The following is a 10,682-nucleotide window of genomic DNA, read 5'->3' on the forward strand; positions in this document are numbered from 1 at the left end:
TTTGTCTCGTGACTCTGCCTTTGGCCCGGGAGCCTTTTGTCTCGTGACAGCATCTATGAAAAAGTTACATAGCCTGCAAACAGGGTAAACTCATAGGCCCTGCCCAGTTCTTGTCAGGCCTAGGCCTTTGGTTTGCTGATTTTCCAATTACAATTAGCAATTACACTGAGCCTGGTGGCTCAGTGGTCAAAGAATCCTCCCGCCTATGCAGGAGACTTGGGTTCAATCCTTGGTCCGAGAAGATCCCACATGCTGAAGAGCAACGAAGCCCATACACAACTACTGAGCCGGTTCTAGAACCCGTGAGCCGCAACAACTGAGCCCGTGTGCCAAGCCTGTGTGCCCCGGAGCCCGTGCGCTGCGATGAGAAGGCACCACACTGAGAGGTGTACACACTGCAACCAGAGCCCACTCGCCACAGCCAGAGAAACAGCCTGAGCAGCAGCGGACGACCCACACAGCCAGAAATGAATGAACAAATAGAACTGTTTTAAAAATTATAATTTGCAGAATTCTTTCACCCTTTTGAGATTATCTCCTTGATATATTCCCCCCCCCCAAATTTAGTAACTGAGTAGAACAGTGGGAATCATGTGATTGCTCTTTTTACATATTTTCAAAGTGTACCCTAGAGAGATTTAATGAATCCACTGTTGTGTTAGCTCTAGCATTGGAGAAACAAGAGAGAGACCTAGAGTGCTGCCAAAATCTATTTTTTATTAGGAAAAAAAAAGTGTTTAATTGGGGTATAATGATTTATTTTAATTGTCTTAGTTTGCTTTTCTTCAATGGCTAAAAAAACCCTGATTTTTCCACATGGTGATTTTTATTATGTATATATTCTTGTGTAGAAACTGTTCATCCCCTTTTAACTACTTTATATTGGAATCTGAATACTGATCTTATGGCTATTGATAAATTTCAGTGTAATTAAAGAGCAGATTTTCATCCTTGTTGTTGTCATATACTTTTTTCTCTGTCATTCCACTCTTTGCATTTGTAATTTTATTACATTTTGTTGCGTTAATTTTTTTCTTTTATATGATAGGACCCATTGATTTTGTCTCCACTGATGTTCTTAGTTTACTTTTTTTTTTTTCTTAGTTTTCTTTGTAATGATGTTACTTTCTTGCCCTTTATTTCTGTTACTAAAGTTTATGGATAGATTTAGGAATTTAACTTTTTGATTTCTCTGGACTCATTGTGTGTGTCCCAGCAGGAAATGGTGATCTGCCTTCTCATCCCTGGGCTCTGTGTGATTCTGTGTAGCAAAGCCCAGTCCTGACTGTTGGGGGCAAGACTTTGGGAGGTTCAGAGGCAGGTGAGATGTTGTTCTGACCCTGAAGCCTTTTCATCCAACACAGAACAAAATCTATCTGTGATGGGACTAGAATGCAGCAGAATGTGCCAACAGCTGATTAGAAGTAGAAACAAAGGTATCTGGTTTTGCTGCAGGAGAGGAGCCACCTCCAGTGAGAAGGAGCAGAGAGGGCAGCAGCTTTTGACCTGGACACTAAAAGACAGGAGGACTTTCCCTGAGGGAGGTGGAGGAGGACAGAGGCATAGCCTTCTGAGGAAGAGGGGTGAGCAGAGACTTGGAGACAAAAGAACAAAAACAAAACAAAGGGACCAACAGGGAAGGATCTGCAAGTGCCTGCAGTTCATTCACTTCTGATTTGTCAGGTTTTGCTTTAGGATTCCATGCTTTAGTGCTTCCAGGCATCTCCTGCAATGACCTTCTTCTCCTTTCATTAAAAAAGCCTTTGTCCTTTTGTGTTATTGCCCTTGTGCTCTCTAGATGGTTTTTAACATTATTTTATCAGGCTCCTTTCCTATCCATTCAAGTAATCAGTTCATCAACTCTCAGACCTAGTTAAGTGTCACCTCCTTTGAGAAGCTGGTCCTGGTCCCCACCTCTGCCTCGGCCCCAGCCTCAGCAGTGACCTTGCTCTGGCTGGCCCTTGAGGCAGTCCTGAGACAGGACGTGTTTCTGCCTCTCACTGAAAGGCAGCAGGGTTCCTGAGGATATGGCTGGGTTCTCCTTGCCCTTGTTCCCATGGCTCAGTGAGCGTGTATGCTTGCGTGAATGAATGAGCGAGTGAAGGAATGAGTCAAGAACTAACTGAAGGTGTGTAAGCTGGAAGGGTTAATTTTGAATTTATGCTGAATCTGCTTCTGCGACTTTAACCCCCATCCTGCCACTTTTGTAAGCTTACCTAATGGCCTGCCTCAGGGAGATGACCTTAGCGGCCCAACTGAGCGGCCCATCTGAGCACGACTTCTAAGGACGTGAAACTGAAACATTCCTCTGCCTGAGGTTTGCCATTCTAGGGGACATTTGCAAGGACTGAATTTTACTTTGTTTTCTTCACCTCTCCCTCCCATGCCTGATCCATGAAAGAACCTGGCAAGCAGGCCTGGAACAAAACGGTTCTTTTGAGGTGCTAGCCTTCCATCTTCTCCATCCGTGGGTCAGCTGGTTCCTGGATAAAGTCCTTTCCTGACCCCAACGCCTTGCTCAGATTCATTGACTTATCTTGTGGGAGCAGAGCGATCTTGAACTTGGTAACAGGTGGAGGGCAGTTGAGGGTGTGGAAGGGTATCAAGGAAGATACCTGGTCATGGATGGTAAGGAGAAGGGATCGATCAAGAAGGAGCCAAGCAAAAGTGAAGAAATAGCAGAAGAGAAGGGAGGAAATATAGAGTTCCAAAAAAACTGAAAAAAACAAAACAGTTTGTAGTTGGGGAGGAAGTTAGGACTGGGTGAAGAAGAACTCCCGTGTCACAGCCTAAACACCACTGCCCTCAGAAGGGTCTCATGCATGAGTTCTTGAATTTCAGCCTGCATCAGAATTACCCACAGAGCTGGTTGAACCCAGATGCTAGGGCCCAGAATTAGGCCTGAGCTGGGTGCAAGAGTTTGCAATTTTTAAATTAAAAAGTAATTTTTAAAAATTATTTATTTTGGCTGTTCTCAGTCTTCATTGCACAGTCACATTGCACAGTCTTCAGTGCACAGGCTTCTCAAGTTGTGTGAGGGCTCAATAGTTGCTGTATGTGGGATCTTAGTTCCCAGGCCAGGGATCGAACCCTGGCCCCTGGCACTGGGAGCATGGTTATCCCCTGGACTACCAGGAATTTCCAGGAGCTTGCATTTCTAAAAAGCTCCCAGATGTTCTTGCTCATCCTATCACCACACTTTTGGGGCCACTGGTCTAAAGCAGGTTTTCAGCTCTTCTCTCTTCACTTTCCTTACACGACTTATTAACCTTCACTATGTGCAAGCACTTTCTATCAATCAACATATTTACTTTTCTCAACAACCTTCTGTGATACTTTCATTATCTCCATTCTACACATAAAAGAAGCAGCAAGATAAATTAAGCTTCCAAAATCACATAGCTAGTGAAGTTCTAAAGTCTATTTGATGACAAAAACAATTTTAAAAGCTGTAGAGACTGTGACTCACTGTCAGCAGTGTGACCCTGGACAAGGTACTTATGTCCATAGGCTTTAGTGTCTTATTAAATGGGTTATTATAGGAGCACGTATTTCACAGGGTTATAGGGAGAATTCAGTGGGTTAATTCACAAGAGCTAATAGCATAATTATGATCTGAAACATACACGATTCTTAGGGGTCTCCTCTCCCAACTATAAATTCCACAAGGACAAGAAGTTTGTCCTGTTGGCTTCCAGAACCCCAAAACGTGTCTTAGGGGCCTCCTCTCCCAACTATAAATTCCACAAGGACAAGAAGTTTGTCCTGTTGGATTCCAGAACCCCAAAACACATGACAAAACCTGACACTCTAGATCCTCAACAGACACATTTAATTGTGTTATTTTTTTGCCAGACAACCTTTTCTTTTGGATTATTAAGGACTCAGCTTGCATTTTATTTGCGTATGAACATCCAAGTGCATTTACTACCTCCGTCTAAGCCAGAGTTCCTCAATCTGAGCACTGTTGACATTTTGGGTTAGATCATTCTTTGCTGTGGGGGGTGGGGTCAGTTGTTATAGGATATTTAGCAGCATCTTTGAGCTTCACCCACTAGATACTAGAAGCATCTTCCCAGGTGTGACAACCACAAAAACGTCTCCAGACATTCCCTGGGAATCAAAACCACTGCAGCTAAGAACCACTGGCTTGGGTGATTCAGACTTGTCTCTCTGGCCAGTATCTCTCATCTCAAATGTCCTGCTCCACCACATAAGTGTTAGTCCTACTAGTTTCCCTTCCTACATCTTCCCAGAGAAAGTTCCTCAACATTGGCATGGTGCCCTGGCTTAGTTGCCCAGGAATCACACAGAAGACAGCACTGAGCATTGGATATGGCTGTTCCGAATCACCCTATTGTAGGTGACAAGGTCCCTCCCAGTGGGGGCCCATGAGGAGTTCGCACCAGTCTGGAGTTCTAGCCTCAACCCCTCAATCTTCACAGCCCAGCCCATTTTTGGGGTATCTGGCCCTTAGAATGTCTGCTCCCATCAGAAACAAACCGTCCTCCTAAGGCCTCTCCTTAGTCTCTGTCCTCACTTAGGCAGTATGAAAATCCAAAGAGATGCCTTCCTTGGAAGCAGAGTTATTCAATCACGATGACTCTTTGTGTGAAGCTTTATAAAGCAAGTGTGAAATGAAGCTGTCTCACTGCGTCCTTCCTGCTACTGTCCCGGCTCCTGTTTGCTCCTAATACAGCTGTTAAATTCTTGAACAAGAATGCTTCTGCAAGAGTATGTGCTCACACACACACACCCCTCGAGAATAAACGAAATGTAAGGACAATATAGTCTAAATCCATATTTGGATAATATTTTTTTCCCCTAAAGGGAATGTGACCAGGAGTTCACACACAGTGAACATGCTCTTTTATGGAGCCATGCAGACCAGTTTCCCTCCTTGTGGTTCCTGAAATTCTCTGTTGAAAGGATTGTGCCCTGTCCTGGCATAACCAAATTGCTCAGAGGAATTACCTGGCAGCAAAGGTGAAATTCAGGCCTGCTCCTCCAAAGAAAGCAATAACTGCCTGCGACCTTAAAATACCCATCTCTCCTCCTCACACCCACTGCTGGTCTTTATCAGGGTTTTAAAAAGCATGGGGGCTAGTTTCAGCCAGGTACCCCATTATATCTATAGTTAGAAATACATCTAGAAACACATCCTCTGTACATTAACATATGCTATAACGCCATCTGCCTTTATAAAACTATTTTAAGGTATATTTCTTCAATTATATTTTACATTGAAATCTAACAGTTAAAAGCATATTGCTCTCCTATGCTATGAATGACTATCACTGGTCCTCAGCCACCCAGAGATTTGTGTTCTATCTGAAGTTGAAAAAGGTACTTTTTCTCACCTCATACACAAGGAGGAGTTAATCTGGGTTTGAGCTGATCCCACTCTCCCCACTGCCGGTGGCTTTGCTTTAGAATGAAAGCGGGTGAAAATAATTTTTCTTATCTGCAACCCACTATCAAAGTAACATTAACGATCAGATGGAGATAGGGAAGAGAAAGCTTGTTCAAGGAAGCATCCAGGCATAATTGGCGTTTGTTTTTCCACCATGTGGGTGTTGAAGCTAATTTGTTTGCTGGAAAGTGGGAGAGATAGTGCCTTATGGTAATTGTTCCTCCTCCAACTCTTGAGAGTTTTAATTAGTAGGTGGGCTCCATGTTCCCCCTAGCTGCTTTCTTTTCCATGATAAACAAGGTAATGTTTTTTCCCCATTCAAACCTCAACCCTTGAAAATCCTTCCTTTCTTCTAGCAAGGACTTCTAGCAAAGATTCTTGGCCTACAGCTGAAAGTTCTCCAGTGTCAATAATGATAATAAAGACTACCACCAGGACCTTGCACCAACAGGTCACGTCCCAGGTTGGCCCCACTGAACTGAGAGCTCTGCCCTCTGGCTCATGTTCCCATAGGCTGCCTCCCCGCATGGGAAGGAGTTAAAGCAGAATAAAGAAAACGAGGGGGAGCATGGAAGAGAGGGGCTGTCTAGGTGGACTTCTACATTTTAAGCAGAAAGGCAAAATTGAGAAGGAGGGCTGTAATGAGATCTCACATTCCCCGCTGCAGGCTAATTTTTATCCTTCACCCTATCTGAGCTTCAGGGACCAGTTGATTTAACTCTGGATCTTCCCAGATGGCTCAGTGGTAAAGAATCAGCCTGCCAGTATAGGAGACATAGGAGACGTGAGTTCGATGCCCTGGAGGAGGAAATAGCAACCTGCTCCAGAATTCTTGCCTGGAAAAGTCCCATGACAGAAGAACCTGGTGGGCTGCAGTCCATGGGGTTGCAAAGAGTCGGACACAACCGAGTGACTGAGCGTGCACACACACACCTGTAACTGAGCCGTCAACCCTAGAATGACCAATGGTTGCCATCTCTAAGCCCAGAGGAGCAGAAGAAAGCTGTACTTAGAAAACAAAACAAATCAAAGGTCTCTGAGTCTCTTCATTCGGAAAGGTGAACTAGGAAACACCCCATGGAGAGAAGTACAGGTTAGAAAAATAGATCAAGATCAGATGATATCTGGTAAATTTAATTTACAGCTTTACAGGATGAATACAGAGAGCCATAAAGAAATATCCTACCAATCTCTAGCTTGCTGGTGAATTTTAACTGCAAGGTGTGAGAGAAAAGCATGAAATATTTTGAAAAAGGCATGGATTTAAGTACAGTTCAGTTCAGTTCAGTCGCTCAGTCGAGTCCAACTCTTTGCGACCCCATGAATCACAGCACGCCAGGCCTCCCTGTCCATCAGCATCTCCCGGAGTTCACTCAGACTCACGTCCATCAAGTCAGTGATGCCATCCAGCCATCTCATCCTCGGTCGTCCCCTTCTCCTCCTGCCCCCAATCCCTCCCAGCATCAGAGTCTTTTCCAATGAGTCAACTCTTCGCATGAGGTGGCCAAAGTACCGGAGTTTCAGCTTTAGCATCATTCCTTCCAAAGAAATCCCAGGGCTGACCTCCTTCAGAATGGACTGGTTGGATCTCCTTGCAGTCCAAGGGACTCTCAAGAGTCTTCTCCAACAACACAGTTCAAAAGCATCAGTTCTTCGGTGCTCAGCCTTCTTCACAGTCCAACTCTCACATCCATACATGACCACAGGAAAAACCATAGCCTTGACTAGACGGACCTTAGTCGGCAAAGTAATGTTTGGTTCCTCTGCCTTTTCTAAAACTAGCTTGAACATCAGGAAGTATAGATTCTAGGAAAAATCCCTCACTCACTGTCCTGCCTCACACTCTTGGATGAAAACCCCAATTCTGCCCAAGATCCTTGGGAGAGGAAGGTATTATGATTGCCAGAAGCTTTGGACTTTAATTTCTTCCCAGTGTTAGGGGAAGCAGGAAAGAGGAGTGGTGTTCTGAGATAAATTCAGATTCTTGAGCTGCAGGAATAGCCTCTGTGGTCCCTATTCCCCTGGTGTGACAACTGACTGCTAAATAAGCTTTGGAAGTTGGAAGTGGGAACAATACTTTCAAATTGCCCAAATCATGCCAGCTGGGCTCACCTCTGCCTCCCACTTCCTCCTCCCTGCCGCTGTCATTTGGATCTTTCTCTTCACTGGAATTTGATCTTCTGTGGGTGGTAAGAGGGAGTCATTATCATGCTTCCACCATGGACTTTCTTTGATGTTTGTAATTTCAGATTTTCAGCATATTCCAGGCACAGTCTTTATATCTCCAAAAGTTTGAATTCCTTTCTGAACTTTACAGAAATTCTGGTCTCTGGATATGCTCATTTTAGGCAACGTTTACCTTTCAGAAATACCTCTATCGTGCACAGAATCATTTTCCTTCTGTGAACTCTTTCTTTCAGTCTCTAAGGATTAGAGAGAAAGCAGAGGATTTGCAAAATTGTCTTTCTTGGTTTTGCGCCCACTTTTCCTTCAGCATCTCCAGATACTTTCCAAATGATGATGTTACTGTTATCGGAGGCTCAGTGTGCCAACCAGGAGGACAGTGAAGGGGGACTCGGGCTGAGCCTGACACTCGTGGGCACAAATCCTAGCTTAGCCAGTGAGCAGCAGAGCCCCTTAGACAGGACACTTCACCACCCTGCATGGTGGCTCTCTCGCCTCCTTGCAGCTCGTCGCCCTAATAAGGGAGTGACTACCTTATTACATCTGGTCCAAACAAGATGCAAGGTAACCCAATGGACCCCTCCCCTTTTTCTTCTTTTCCCTCTGTCTCCCCTTTTCTTTCCTGCCTTACTTTTAGCCCTCAGGGTTGACACCTAGTTCCACTTTTAGGATAGAAGGACTCGGTCCCCCGGCTGCTGAGGAAGCTGCTGCCAACAGCCCTCTATACCGCCGAGATTCTCTGGAATTGCCTTCACTGAAGGAAGCTCCTGGCCCAGGTTGCAGCCCCTGCCAGGACCCTTCAGCCAAGATCAACATGCAGTATAAAGTCTCAGCTCACATTTCCCAACCTGAGACTCAGACGGGTCATCTCAGCTTCAGAGCCAAGGGACTTAACTGCGACTTCTTGGAGACTGCGTCTCAGCACGGCTTCTCTCTCAGCCCCAGAAGGTGATGTTTTCCTCTGAGTCACACCCCAATAAACTTCCTGCACATCAGTCTCCATCCTAGCATCTGTGTCCTAGGGAACCACACCTGTAATATCTGTGATGAGGTAGAATGGCGAAGACACAATTTGATGGATGAAAAAGTGCACATTAAATAGATTGAGAGCAATACAAGATGATGTCTAACAAAGAGTCGTAAGTTACTATTCAAGAAGCACAGGAGATAACTTCAGTGGGGGAGAGCAGTGAGGTGGGGCTTCCTGGAGGAGGTGTTGTAAGTATTGGGACTTGATGGGCAGGCTCTGAAAAGAAGAAAGAAAAACACAGGACGCTAGGATGGAAACTGCTTTCCACAGCAACTGCACCATTTTACATTCTACCCAGCAAAGTGTGAGAGTTACAATTTTTCCACATCCATACCAGCACTTGTTGTTTTTAAAACTATAGACATCCTAGTAGGTGTGAAGTGGTAACTCACTGTGGTTCGTATTTCATTCCTAATTGTAGAAATATATGTATATTTCTTTTCCCTTTCTTTGCAACAATTTTAATAAACTAGGTCTTTATTGATTTTGATTGCAAATCTTTTAAAGAAATAGATAAATTTGACTTAAGCTGCCTTAAAGGAGCTCACATTTTCTGTCATAAAGCTCTTCATTCAAATTGCTTTTCACTTCCCCGATGATCTTGTCATGGAGGATTTTCTCTGTTTTTCTTTCTCAAGTCTCTTGTATTATGCCGTTATGGTCCAGTGGAAATTTTTCTGTTTCCTCAGTAATTTGACAGTTGAATTCATCTAGTCAAAAGAGCTGCTAGTCCTTGTTGTCTCTTTTGAGTATATTCTGTTGGCAAGATATGAAGCTACCAGCATCACAGTATTCTTCATTGAGGGTGAAATGATACAGAAATGAGGAAGTCATTACAACCGGACCCACCCCTTTCCCTGCCATGATTGATTCCATGACAAATTCTGGAAATCCTCAGACTGTCTTTGTTTAAAAACTTTCCCAGTCAAATACTAGCCGTTAGTTTCCTTACTGACTTTAAGAAAGGCTAATGGCAGTCAATCACAATGGAAAATAAAACTTTCTTTTTTTGGTATGTTTTAAACATGAAATAAAGAATAAATATAGGGTAATCTTTTAGTGTTGTTTCCAAATCTTTAACAAAATTATGCATGCAGGGGATAAAAGGCATTTGAGGAATCTATCACCCTTTGAAGATAAAACAATACATAAACTAGGATTAGAAGAGAACTTTGTTAACATAATAAAGGATATATATGAGAAACCCATAAGTAACATCACATTCAATGATGAAAGTCTAAAAGCTTTCTCCCTAAGATTAGGGACAAAACAAGGATGCTACTTCAATACTTCTGTTCACCATAGTTTAAGCCACAGCAATTAGACAGGAAAATATATAAAAGGCACCCAAACCAGAAAGAAAGAACTAAGACATGTCACAGATGACATGGTGTTATATGAAGAAAACACTAAAGAATTTACAAAAAACTGTGAGAACTAATAAGCAAATCCATCAGAGTTGCAGGCAATAAGATAAACATGCAAAAATGAATTATATTTCCATAACCAAGCATTTATAATATCATTAAAAAGAATAAACTACTTAGGAATAAAATCAACCAAAAAGGTTCAAGACTTGTAAATTAAAACTACAAAATATTGCTGAAAGAAATTTTAAAAGACTTTAATAGATAGGGAGGCATTTTATGCCCATGCATTGGAAGACACTATTATTAAGACAGAAATACTTCCCAGTGTGATCTACAAATTCAATGTAATCCCTATCAAAATCACATCGGCATTCTCACATAATTGATCCTAAAATTTATACAGAATCTTAAGGGACCCCCCAAATAGCCAAAATAATTTTGTAAAAGAAATGTAGAGTTGTAGCACTCATAATCCCCAAGTTTAAAATTTACTATAAAGTCAGAATAATCAAAATAGTGTGGTACTGGCATAAGGAGAGATAAAACAGACCTCTGGAATAGAGAGTCCAAAAATAACCCCATATATTTATGGGCAGTTGGCTTTTGACATCGATGCCAAGCCCATCCAATGGGGGAAAGAACATCCTCTTCAAAAAGTGGTGCTGGAACAGCTGGATATCTACAT

Source organism: Capra hircus, chromosome 2, assembly GCF_001704415.2.
Source record: "Capra hircus breed San Clemente chromosome 2, ASM170441v1, whole genome shotgun sequence".
NCBI classification, from domain to species: domain Eukaryota; kingdom Metazoa; phylum Chordata; class Mammalia; order Artiodactyla; family Bovidae; genus Capra; species Capra hircus.